Source organism: Chiloscyllium punctatum, chromosome 18 (assembly GCF_047496795.1).
Source record: "Chiloscyllium punctatum isolate Juve2018m chromosome 18, sChiPun1.3, whole genome shotgun sequence".
In the NCBI taxonomy this organism is placed as follows: domain Eukaryota; kingdom Metazoa; phylum Chordata; class Chondrichthyes; order Orectolobiformes; family Hemiscylliidae; genus Chiloscyllium; species Chiloscyllium punctatum.
Window position 1 is genome coordinate 39858044 of NC_092756.1, and position 13754 is coordinate 39871797.

Sequence of the window (13754 nt, forward strand, 5' to 3'; positions counted from 1 at the left end):
AACTAACAGTTCTGAGAGTGAAACTCTTTCTCAGAGCGGTTTGTCAGTTTTCCTCAAGATGCTGCGGAAAATCTTTCTGTACTCACATTGGAATTGGTTTACCCTGTTTCTTCTTCAGCTTCCTTCTTCTTTCTATTAAATGGTTTAGATTCCAATACAGATACACAGTGCAGGTTGCAGAAGTCACGTGTTTGTACTTTCACTGACACTGACTCGGCAGGAGATGCAGTCCTTCCCCATGCTGATTCAGACAGCACTGTCCTTACTGTGGCATGTCCCATGGAAAAAGGAAGGACAGGCATTAATGACCCGAATTTGAGAAATTAGGGACAGTTTTAAACCATTTGCACTGCCCCAGCGAGGAATTGAGCTCCTATCTCCCGCATAACATGCAGCGACACTAACCACTATACTACCGAGGACAACAGTTTCAAAGGAGACCCCTCAGCCCGTTGTGACTCAATTTGTCAAAAACAACTGCTTAACGGCTCGAATCGTTTAGCCCATAGCTTTGTACTATTGGCAGAACATACTCACATCTGAATATTTCTTCAGGTTCTCAGGGTTTCTGCCTCTCTGACCCTTACAGACACAGTGTTGCAAATTCCAACACACGCCGACCTATGACGCTTTTCCACACATGTACTTTAACCTTTCTGTCTGTCTCATTAAATTTCTGCCCACCCCCCTTCCCCGTGATCGTTCTCTCCGTCGATGGGAAACGTTACTTTCATTCTAACTTATCCATACCCCTCGTTATTTTGTATATCTGAACCATGCCTTCTCACAAATGCCTCTGCACCATGAAAAACAACCCCAGTTTGTCCTGTCTGTCTTCATGACCAAATCTCTTCAGCCGAGACACAATCCGAGTGAATCTCTCCTGCACCTTTCCCAGTGTGCTCACATCCCTGGACTCCTGTGAACAGCAGACAATTGTCTAGTTAGAGTCAAATGAACCTTTTTTTTTACAATCTGCATCAGATTGCGGTGTTGGTCTGCAGCATATATTGCCGACCAGTCTGGAATCACATGGAGGCCAGAGAAGTTAAGGACGGCAGATTGCTTCCCTCAAGACCTTTAGTGAAACAGATGGGCTTTTCAGACAACGGGTTTAGCGGTTCCTTAATTGGAGATATTTCTTGCATTTCTATTCAACCACCGGCGTGGTGTGGTGAGAATCGAACCCATCTCACCAGAATGTGACCTGGCTTTTTGTGTTAAAATCCAGTAATAACACCAGTAGGCTATTGCAGAAAGCCGTCATGGCTGATCTTTTCCAACAGAGACTGTTTTCCCCAATTATTCTCTGTGTCCATTTATTGAGCCTCACGCTCCAATAATCTCTGGTCCATGTCAGTAAAAGCTGATAAAAGAGAATTGATCTCACAGCCACGATATCCAAACGGATCGAATGATTTGAAGGTGCCAATGAAGAGTTTGGGGCATGGTCGCCCAGCAAGAGTAAGTGCAATGGCATAGACTGGACGGTATCAACGTGAATGTTTATGTTAGATTGTGCAATGCCTCAGTCAAATGGGACGAGGGACGGAAAAGTGAGTGAGGGCGAGTGGGAGGGAGGGATGTCTTCGAGAACTTTTGGGTTTAAATCCTGATGCATGAAACGCTGAAATATCAGAGAACGAAATTCGATGGAAAACAAATCATCACCTCGGAGAACATTATCATGGAAAAACGAGTTATTTCTTACAGTGTTTCATCAAAAGTAAAACTTTGAGAGAACTGACCGCTATGATGTGGATTTGATACAAAGTTGCAGCAATCCCAACGCAGAAAACGAAATACTAAATGGTTGCAGCACTCCACAGACCACACTTCCAAACTGCAGCAACTACGGTAGCAGAAGAAATGTCAGGAAGAATACACAATATCAGGACTTAATGACAGGCATGTGGGAACTGGGAATGGGCTGAATCTTTAACCTTAACGTCCCCAGAGTCTGTGGAGATTCAATGAATACGAGTCATGGAGAATGGGATTAATGAAACTCTCCAAACTCATGGGACAGTGCAGGATATTGCTGAAACGTATGCTTCAATAACATTTTACTTTAACATCGGCAACTCCATCACTTTGCCCACACAAGGCAGTACCAACTGCTGCAGGCAATCACACTTAATTCCAGTTCCAGACCCGGAATCAGGGAAACTGTGTGAAGTAGCCACGAAGATCCAATTGGAAGTTAGGATGGAATGACAGGAGAGGGGCGCGTGTATTTCCGAGGTTGAGACTGCTCCTGGTCAAAAGCGGGGCGGAAGGGAATACTTGCCCCCATTTATTACATTATAGCCATAAGCAGTACATGTTGTTGATACAGCCGATTTGCGCATCTGAAGCGTGTTCTTGACATTAGCAGTAGCAGCTGCTTATGTTTGCATCAGCTCAGGAGCAGCTTCTTGTTCCCAGTAAATTCTGCAACCTGGAGAAGGTGGTGTTGTGGTTATATAATAAACGAGTCATCTTTGGGGACTCACACACGGAAGTGGTAATGTTAAAGTTCGACGAATAAAACCTGTAATTGAAGCCTGACCACAGGAACAGACAATATGACTTTAATTTCCTGCAATCACATTCATGCATGACCCTTATACAGGGGATGCCACCATCTTTACCCAATCCTGCCTACTTGTGACTCCAGGTGCACAACAACATGGCTTACCCTTAATCCGAGAATGCCGACACTGTGGGTAGGCCGGCCGTTCGGCCCATTCCAGTCGACACCATCTCTTCGAAGGACATCCTATCAGACCCACACTCCATAACTATTCCGTTCCCCTTCATTTCCCATGGCTGATCCCAGTAACCCTCACACCTTCAGACTGTGGGAGGAAACTCACACAAGCAAAGAGAGACTGTGCAAACTGCAAACAATCACACGAGACTGGGATCGAATCCATGTCTCTCGTGCAGCGAGGCAGCAGCGAATCAGAATGAACAACAAATGCTGTCCTGACCAGCGACATCCACACCCTGTGGGTGTATCAGGAAGAATAAAAACACATTCACAACATGGACAACGGGACTTAGGTCTGCGTGGACATGATTTGAACCAATCGTTTATCCTGGGTAGATACAAAGACACCGATATCACAGAGAAACCAGGGCAATGCGGAATTCAAATACCTGCTGCAGTGGAAACTCATTTACTCAGTCAAACTGGGGACAGACTGTTCAACAGTCCCGTGTGTGGGAAGGGCTCAATGTCCAATAATAACTCCAGCGTAGCCAGCAAGATTACATATCCCAAACGGAGGTAAATTAAACTGTCAATGCTGCTGTTAATACCAACCAGCTGCCGGTTTCATAGCGTCAAAGTCATAGACTCATGCAGCATTAAAACAGGCCTTTCACTCCTTCCAGCTCATACTGCACACCATGACAAACTAAACGAGTCGCGTCTGATGGCTCCTGTAATGGCTCAGGGTTAATAATGGCCTTTGTAATGTTATTACTGCATTGTTAATATGAATGTCCAGATATAATTCTGTGGACACGTGTTCAAATCCTGACATGGCAGATGCTGGAATTTTATTTCAATAAATACCTAGAGTTGATGAGTCTAATCATGATGTTGAATCAGTTGTTGTCGATCTGATTCACTAATGCCTGATAGGGAAGGAAACTGCCATACTTATCTGGTCTGGCTGGCATATGACTCCAGATCCATACTATCGTGGCTGATTCTGATCTTCCCTCTGGGCAATAAATTATGTACTAGGCATGAATGAATAGCTTTTGTTAATCCCACTGATAATTTCCAATTCATATATCGATCCAAATATCCTGTAAATCTTGTAAATGTACTTTCATTCATCACTGCCTCAGGAAGTGAATTGCACACATAAACCATCCTCTGTTAAAAAAGCCTCTCGTGTCTTATTTTAAACCCCTCTTTTCACTTTAAACAATTGCCCGCTCGTCTTGAAGTGCCCCTCCTTGGGGAAAAGACAGTTTCAGTTAACTCGAGCCGGACTCTCAATAATTTATAAATTTCTATCAGGTCGCCTTTCAAACTCCAGTGCTCGAGTGAAAATATTCTCAGCCTATCGAGCCTTTCGTTATAACACAAACCTTCCCCACTAGCCATACACTGGTATCCCTGTTCTAAACATACTCCAGCTGAATAATTTCCTTGCTATTACTGGGCGACAAGAACTGGACACAGTATTCCAGAAGACGCATCACCCAATGTCCTATTCAACTACAACATAATGTACTAACTCCTACGCTCAAAGGACTGAGCAACGAAGGCAAGATGATATTTTTTAACCATTCTGTCTATATGTGAAACAAACTAAAATGAATTATGAACTTGCATTTCTGGCCTCTGTGTTCCACAACACGATGAAACGCCCGATCATTAATTGTATAAGCCCTACTCGTATTTGATGCAGCAAAATGCAATACCTTCCATTTATCCAGATTGAACTTCATGTGATATTTTTCAGCCCAAAGACGCAATGGATTAAGATCCTTCTGGAATCTTAGATCACCTTCTTTACAGTCTCCTATTCTGCTGTCCTCTGCAAGCTTATGAACCATGGCTTCTATGAGTTCTATTGTTCTCTCATATAGGTCAACGATTTTTAATTATTTGTCGTGGCCATCATTTCGCAGTTTGCAAATTATGTGACAATTAAGTCATGTCATTAACCATGAGGAAGAAAGCCATAGACATCAGGGAGATTGGAAACAATTGGCAAGAAAATGTGCTGAAAGGAATTCAGTCCAGTGAAGTGGGTGATAATGAATTTGGGGAGTAACAATGATAAAAGTGTGACTGTTAACAGTAACAAAAGAGAAATTGGAGTAGGCATTCACGAATGTTTGAAGGTAATTGGACAAGGGATCAAGTGGTCTCGATGGGTTGTAGATACTTTCTGTTCTTGACCGCAGGTGGGAATATAAGAGCAGGGAAATGATGCTGGAACTTCAGCAACGGTCTATTCAAGATCAATAGACAGGGGAATCAGATGGACGGATGTGCGTACTGCAGGTGCTGGAAATCAGAATCAAGATTAGAGTGGTGCTGAAGAAGCACAGCAGATCAGGCAGCATCCGATTTGCAAAAAAAAATAACGTTTCGGGCAAACGCCCTTCATCAGGAATAAAGCTTGGAGCCTCGAGAGTGGAGAGATAAACGGGAGGAGTGGGTCTGGGAAGAATTTAGCTGAGAGTGCAAGAGGTGGATAGAGATGGGGTTAAAGGTGATAGGTCGGAGAAGAGGGTGAAGCGGATAGGCGGAAAGGAAGATAGACAGGTGGGACAGGTCAGCCGGATGGAGCCAAGTTAGAAAGTTGGAACTCGGATAAGGTGACCGTGGGGACATGAGGAAACTGGTGAAGACCACGTTGATGCCCTGGGGTTGATGGTCCCGAGGTGGAAGATCTGGCGTCTGGTGGTGAGGGAATGGCGGTGGAGGAGACCCAGGAACTGCATGTCCTTGGGAGAGACGGGGGGGGGGGGGGAGGAGGGGAGGTAATTGATGTTTTTGGTTATGGGGCGTTGGAGTTGAATGTTGCGGGTGACCTGGAAATATTCTCTGAAGCGCTCTCAGAGAATGTGTCTGTAGTCCCCAATGTAGAGGAGACCACATGGCAAGCAACAGATGCAATAAATGACAAGTATGGAAGTGCACATGCACATTTGATGGATGTGGAAGGCTCATTGGAGCCTTGGAAGGATGTGAGAGGGAAGATGTGGGTGCAGGTTTTGCAATTCCTGTGGTGGCAGGGGATGGTGCCGTGAGGGGAGGGTGGGTCATTGGAGGGCGTGGACTTGACGAGGTAGTCGTGGAGGAAACAGTCTTCGTGAAAAGTGGGTAGGGGTGGGGAGGGAAATATAAATTTCCCTGTCACTGCAGGAATTGCAAAACCTGCACCCACATCTACCTCCTCACCTCTGTCCAAGGCTCTAATGGAGGCTTCCACATCCATCAAAGTTTCTCCTGCACTTCCACACATGCCATTTCTTGTATACGGTCCTCCAGATGCGGTCTCCTTTAAGTTGGAAAGAGGAGATGGGTTCTCACACAACACTTCAGAGATTATCTCCAGGATACACGCAAGAATCAACCCCAATGCCCCATGGCCAAACATTTCAACACCACCTCCCATGCTCCCGAGGCCATGAAGGTCCTGGGCCTCCTGTATCGCCACTGCCTCACGACCCGATGCCTGGAGGAAGAAAGCCTCATCATCCACCTCAGGACCCTTCAACCCCATGGCATCAATTTGGACTTCACCCGTTGCCTCATTTCCCCTCCCCTATCTTACCCCAGTTACCACCTTCCAGCTCAACAGCGTCCGCCTGACTTGTCCCACCTGTGTATCGTCATTCCCACCTATCCACTCCACCTACTTCTCTGACATATCTTGTTCACCCCCCCCGCCTGCATCCACTTACAGCACTCTCAGCTACCTTCTCCCCAGCCCCACCCCCTTCCCATTTATCTCTCCATCCCATGTGCTCCCAGTCTCATTCCTGATGAAGGGCTTTTGCCTGAAACGTCCATTTTTCCTGCTCCTCAGATGCTGCCAGACCTGCTGTGCTTCTCCAACACCACTCGAATCTGGAGGGGAGTCAGTTGACTGAGAGGGTTTTCGGGTATTTTCTATTGTTGACCACAGGCTGTGGATGACAGCAGAACTTTAGCAACCACCAGTTTAGGGAACAGCTAAAGACACTGAGCACAAATCTGGTCACCGCATAAATCAACATTTTTCTTAAAATTGTACGATAAAAGATGGAATGATGAAGTATGCAACTTTGCCCATCAAGACCGTTTCACCAATGAGTTTCTCACTGATTCCTTTCCAAGTCAGAGTGTTCTGGGCCTTGGAGGGTAACTTGAAAATGGTGGCGTTTCGTTGCATCTTCCAAACTTGTCCTTATAGTCAGTACAGCTGTTGAGCTTTGAAGGTTGTCAAAAATGCCCGAATGACTTACTCCAGTGCATCTTACAGTTGGGGCACTCTGCTGCAATTGCGCCTTAGTGGTGAGGGGAATGAATATTGCAGGTGTTGAAGAGGGTACACTCAAGTGACTGCATTGTCGTGGACGATGTCCATTTCCTTAAGTGTTATTGAAGTTATACCCATCTAGGCAAATGGAGAGAGTTATATTCCACGTCTCATTTGTGCCTTGCAAACGATGTCGGATTCACGGAACAATGAGTTGAGTTTATAATCAAAAAATGTCTCAAGAACATGTTGTTGTTGTCAAAGTGTTTATGTAGCCAGTTTCTATAAGATTTTCCCCCGAAATAATAGCTCTATGGACGATTACACGGGGTAATTTGTTTACAGTAGAGTTGTTGAATGTCAATGAGATATGATTAGATTCTCATTTGTCAGAGTGATACTTACTCTATTTCGTCCTTGTGCGGACAAATCTGATTCCAGTGGCTGTCTAATTTCAAGATCCAATTCCCGTCTGTGCTTGAAATTTCAACCGTTTCTTCACATAAATGTCTCCACCTGCCTTAACAATATGTAGGGTCGCTGCAGGGGACAGCAGAAATTAATAAACATGTTGTCAATACTGGAGAAAATGGAGCTTCGTGGAATGATTGGTCAGGCTGGGATTATTCTCCTTGAAACAAAGGAGACGGAGGAGAGCTCTATAATCACATAGTAACATTTATAAGCGTTCAATATTCATGGGATCTTGACAGGGTAGATACAGGCAGCTGGTTCTTCCTCTGGTATGAGGAGAGCACCAGAGGACATGAACTCAGAATTAGATGTTGCCTATTTAATTCAGAAATGAGGAGTAATTTCTTTGCTCAGGGGCCAGTGAATCGGTAGAACTCCTTGCCGAAATTGTTGTTGAGGCTGAGTTGTTGTGTACTTTCAAACTGTGCCAGACAGATATATAACCAGAAAGATGATGAAGCTTTGTCGAGGCAATGCTGGAGAATGGAGTTGAGGATTATCAGATCAGTCATGAGTTCGTTGAATGGTGGAGCAGACTTGATGGGCTGAATGGCCGATTTCCAATCCTACATCATTTGGTCTCACGCCCTATTTTATTGATATCTTTAGAATTCTGAGGGATGGGATGAAGTGATAGAAAAGGTTTCTCAAACTGATCAGACAGATCAGGAACTAAGCTCATAAGTTCATGAAGAAGAAATGTGCTGTGGCGTGGATACAACAAATGGCACTTGACACACCACAAATGGGTATGTGCAAATGTTGTGATTGCTAAAGAAAATTGATGGATGTAATATTGTTGCCAACTTGGTGATCACGCTGGATGATGGATCGCGGTATGATTCACACAGCAAAAGGTTGTGAAAGAATGAAAAATTCGTTTCATTGGAAAGGTTTTCTGTGGTTCCAATTCAATTGACTGTTTTAAATACCGATCAGAACTTTGTGTGGAGTATTACATTAAAATTTACAATCCCACTGGATAAACTACTGCACCCGATCTCTCCTTATTTGTTCCCCTTTCATTCGATGTAAATTCATAGAAAGTCAAGATGGAATGAAAGGAGGATAGAAACGTTGCCCTCCTTTTCATTATCCCAATGTAACTTACAACAGAAACAAATTGCTTTACTTCGACTTTGATGAGGTACCGATTTATCACAAATCTCCGGTGCAATGAAGGGCAAAAGCAAGAATCTCCATTCAATGTATCCTAAAGATGCGAGGTACAAAGGGAAACCACAGGTGCGGTTGATAGAAGTAACAGCCAGAGAAGGATTCAAATCCACACATGCGCAATGGAAGAGCAACCCATTGCCTTAACCTCTGGGCCACTTCAGCCCATTGCAAAGGGGCTCAAATGTGACCCCGTCAAGATTACATATGTTGCTCCTAGGCGGTAAGAAATTCCCTGAGCGGAATCGAATCCACACCATTATGTTTCTGCTTTCGACGGAATAATAAGACCTGCAAAATCCAAGAGATTCACCATGTCCTTGGAAGGAATACCTTGTCCTTGATTTATTCCTAATCGGAACTGTCTCAGGACGAACCAGCAAACATGAAATTCCCGTCACATTCACACGCACATTTAGTCTTGACGCATAATTTCTTCTGACAGTTTCTCTCTCACGTGAAGAAGTATATACAGAAAGAGAAGTGAAGTTGATGTTTTAGCTTGATGGGCTTTCTCATATGGCTGAACCTGAACTGGGTAAAATTCCCGGAAATGCTGTGTTGTTCGTTTCATTTTATTAATTTTGCTGCAACTTCACTCTGTTCATTCCAATGATCGGAAGTGAATTGGACTTATATGATTGGAACGCTCAATGTTGTGTTCAATTTTGCTCGGAATTTATTTCAGCTTAAAGAAAATACTGATGAGAAAAACAGAAGGTTAAACTACAAAACAAGATGCCAGTTTTGATGCTCAGTTACTTTGGCAGATTTCAGTGGGTATCAAATGAACCCAACATCATGGCGATCGTCCTCCCACCTTTAAGGCATGGGGTTAAAGCAGGAAATCGATCTCTAAGAGACTGGTCACTTCCTATTCATTATGGAATAGCTTGCCTTGACAATATGCCAAATCTGCTCAGTTCCATTTATAATGCTTCCTATGGAATATTAATAGAAATCTTTCAAATCTCTGAGGTTTTTTTGCTGAATCTTACTCAGCTGCAGACGTTTCTGATATTTCTTTGCATCTGAAGTCGATGCAAATTAGATACTGTTTCCTCGCACCTTCTACCCCCACCCCCAACATTTTCCTGGCCGCAGGCTGTCTCTTTCCTGGTGAAACTCACTGCTTGTGTGTCTCTAAATGTACCTTTCCAAATATTTTGGAAACGGATTCTCTGAGTGACGTAAATTCTGCTCCCATCAGTTATTTGTCCTACATCGATGGTTTTGAAAGCCTGACGTTCAGAAATGTACGAACTTGAAAGAGTGAAATTTCCATATGTTTACTCTATCCAAACCTCAATTACGCTGGAAAAATTCCATTCGGTTTTCCTTGGTTCAGTGTCAAATTTTCCAAAACACAAATAAATAAAACTCCATCCCCAATAAACGCCGTCAGCATCGGCTCTAATGTCTTAGCGACCCAGTAAACGCTGGCAGTGTCCTCCCTGATAGAATCACAGATTTCCTACAGTGCAGAAAGTGCAGTTCAGTCAATCAGGTCTGTAGGGAGACTCTGAACAGCATCTCAATCAGACCTAGCTCCCATCTCTATCCCCGCAGGCCTCTGGCTTGTGATTTCAAATATACCTGCTGAAATAAAACCTGGCATCGTTTGACTGCTGAACTTATCACTGCGTTACCCATGGCTAATTCACTTAACTTACTGAATTCACTCCCTGGACACATCAGCGCAATTTAACAGGCCAACCCACCTAACCTACAGACTTAAGAGCAGTGCGAACCACTGTACAAATGTACCATCACATTGAACACTATCTGTTTCACACTGGCTTTACACACTGGCAGCTCCACCGAGTGAAAGCAAGCTGCGCCCACCAACCCGAATTCAATGCATCCAAACGCTGTTCTCCGCTGAACAATCTCAGTAGTACTGCTGGAAATGTTTCTGCACTCAGATCTGAATGGGTTTATTCTGTTTTCTTCCTCAGATTCCTGCTTTAAATAAACATATCAGTCAGGAACAACTCTACATAATGGTTTTCATTGCAACACAAACACAATGTGCAGTTGGCTGAAGTTACGTGTTTGCACTTTCACTGACACTCTCTCTCCCCAGGAGCTGCAGTCCTTCCGCAGCTGATTCAGACAGCACTGTCCTTCCTGTGACATGTCCCATCGAGAATGGAAACCCAGGCATGAATAACCTTCACTGCGGAACAGAGCGACAGGCTTAAAACATTCACGATGCCCCCAGCGGAGAATTGAGCCCTGTGACAGGAGGGGACACTAACCACGATACTGCGGAGGACAAAAACATCGAAGGAGACCCTTCAGCCTGTTGTGGCCGCACTTCTCCAACACAACTGCTTAACGAACTGAATCAAGTTCCATTGTTTAGCCCATAATCTTATAGGTTTTGGCATCACAACTTAACATCTCAATTTTTTAAAAGGTTAGAATGATTTCCACCTCTCTGACCCTTTCCGCAAATCTACTCAAGCCTTTCTGCCTTTTCGCGAAATCTCTTGGCACCGGTGTTCGATCCCTCCATCAATAACAAAGGCTTCTTTTAGTCTATCCTATCCATATCCCGCAGTATTTATTACATCTCAGTCATGTCTTCTCCAATCTCCTCTGCTCGGCGACAAACAACCCCAGTCTGTCCAAACTCTCCTCACAACTGAAACTCTTCAGCCCAGACAATATCCCAGTGAATCTCCACTGCAAAGTTCCCAGTGCGATCACATCCATGCAGTACTCTGAATTGCAGAACTGCACACAGTAATCTAGCTAGGGCTGAATGAACTTTTTTTTTCTATTCTGTTACAGTATGAGGGCGTTGCTGACTCGGCAGTATTGATTGCTGTTCCTAATTGCACAGCGGGTAGTTGAGACTCAACCATCTTGTCGTGAGTCTGGAGTTACATGGAGGCCCGAGCAGGTAAGAATGGCAGTTTCATTCCTTAAATGACGTCAGATTGTTTTGTTATATTTTCAACAATTGAACATGGATATGTAGGAGTTATTAGATTCGTAATTCCAGATATTTATTGAATCCCAGTTCTAGCACCTAGCATGGTCAGAGTCAAATCCAGGTCCGTGGTGTCTGAATTAACAGTTCAGTGTTCAGTGGTAATAGCGCTTGGCCATTGCAGAAAAGTAGTGAAACTGATCTTATCCAATTACGTCGCTTTTCCCCGAAACTGTTCTGTGCCATTTTCCTGAGCTGGACTCCCCCACCCCCCCACCCCCATTAATATCTGGTCTCTATCAGTAAAAGCTGCTCCATGAGTATTGATCTCACAATAGTTGTAACCAAATGGATCAAATGGTTTGCAGGTCCCGATGGTGGGGTTGGGGCACGTTCACCCAGCAACAGTGACCCCAGCCACACAGACTAATTGGTATCAATGGGAGAGTCTGTATTAGATTCTGTAATGCCTTAGTGAAAAAGGAAATGACTCCGCCAACACATGATGAAAGAGCAGCTCTCCGAAAGCTAGTGCTTTAATAAAACCTGTAAGACCATAACCTGGTGTTGGGTCATTTCTAACTTTGTACTCCATCGTCTAACACCGGCATCTCCAAATTAATGAGGTGGGGGTATGGGATGGAAAGTTCGGTTAGTGATCGTAGGAGGGAAGAAATCTCTGAGAACAGGTTGATTTGAATTCTGACATATGAAACACAGAGATGTGAGCGAGCAGAGCTTGAAGGAAAAAAAATCACCTTGGAGAAAATCAAAACTTTAAAACAACTGCTTCCTTTGTGTTTCACATAAGCCTCGGACACATAGAGCCATTACTGCCGTGACTCGGATTCGAACCGAGGTTGCTGCGGCCACAACGCAGAGTACTAACCACTATACGATCACGGCAAACCACAGACGAACACACGAAGCGCACGTAATAAGCAAAGTATCATAAGCAATGTTAGGCAGAGCAACAAATACACAATATCAGTGCTGAGCGAACAGTGGCAGACATGTGGGAACTCAGAATGGGCTGACCGTTTAACATCGGTTCCCCCAGTGGCTGTGGTGATTCCATCATTAATGTGTTGAAGGCTGAGATAAATAGATTTCTCCAAAACATCAAAGACTCTGGGGACAGTGCAGCTTTTGATACCTGCACATCCACCAATATCATTTATTGAATCAGGAGCTCCCGGTGCAGTCTCCTGCACATTGGGGAGACTGGGCGCCTCCTACCAGAGCGCTTTCGGGAACATTTCTGGGACAACCGCACCAATCAACCATACCACCCCGTGGCCCAACATTTCAACTCTCCCTCCCACTCTGCCCAAGACATGGAGCTCCTGGGCCTCCTTCACCGCCGCTCCTTCACCACCAGACACCTGGAAGAAGAACGCCTCATCTTCCGCCTTGGAACACTTCAACCCCAGGGCATCAGTGTGGACGACAACAGTTTCCTCCTTTCCCCTTCCCTCACCTCACACCATTTCCAAACTTCCAGCTCAGCACTGTCGCAATGACTTGTCCTGACTTGTTCTACCTGCCTATCTTCTATTCCACCTATCCATTCCACCCTCCCTCCCGACTGATCACCTTCATCCCCTCCCCCACTTAACTATTGTACTCTATGCTACTTTTTCCCCACCCCCACCCTCCTCTCACTTATCTGTCCACTCTTCAGGCTCTCTGCCTGTATTCTTGATGAAGAGCTTTTGCCCGAAACGTTGATTTTACTGCTCCTCCGATGCTGCCTGAACTGCTGTGCTCTTCCAGCACCACGAATCCAGAATCTGGTTTCCAGCATCTGCAGTCATTGTTTTTACCAAGCTTTTGTTGAAATGTATACTTCAATAACAATGCAGTTTAACATCGGTTGCTTGTCGAGTTTCCCGACACAAGGCAGTAACCACTGCTGCCACATAGTCCCAGTTCCTAGCCCCAGAATCAGACGGACTGAGTGGGGCAGTCGCAAATAACCAACTTTATATCGAAATGGGAATGAGGTCGCAGAGACACTCGATGGCTCAAGTGACGCAACTGGTGAATGAACGGTATTTCTATGATGGTTTAGAGGCGCAAGCAGTTCCGAGGTTGGGAGTGCTTCTGGTCAAAGGCGGGGTAGAAGGGAACATTTGTTCCCGTTTATAATAACAGCAAACTACAGTGCATCTTGCTGC

At 44.7% G+C, this 13754-nt stretch overlaps 1 non-coding gene across 1 annotated transcript; it reads right to left on the reverse strand.

Moving 5' to 3' along the window:
• Nucleotides 1–12408: 12408 nt before the first annotated feature.
• Nucleotides 12409–12480, reverse strand: trnah-gug (transfer RNA histidin (anticodon GUG)). The gene has a single exon. It is a non-coding gene; the product is annotated as a tRNA-His (tRNA).
• Nucleotides 12481–13754: the final 1274 nt, after the last annotated feature.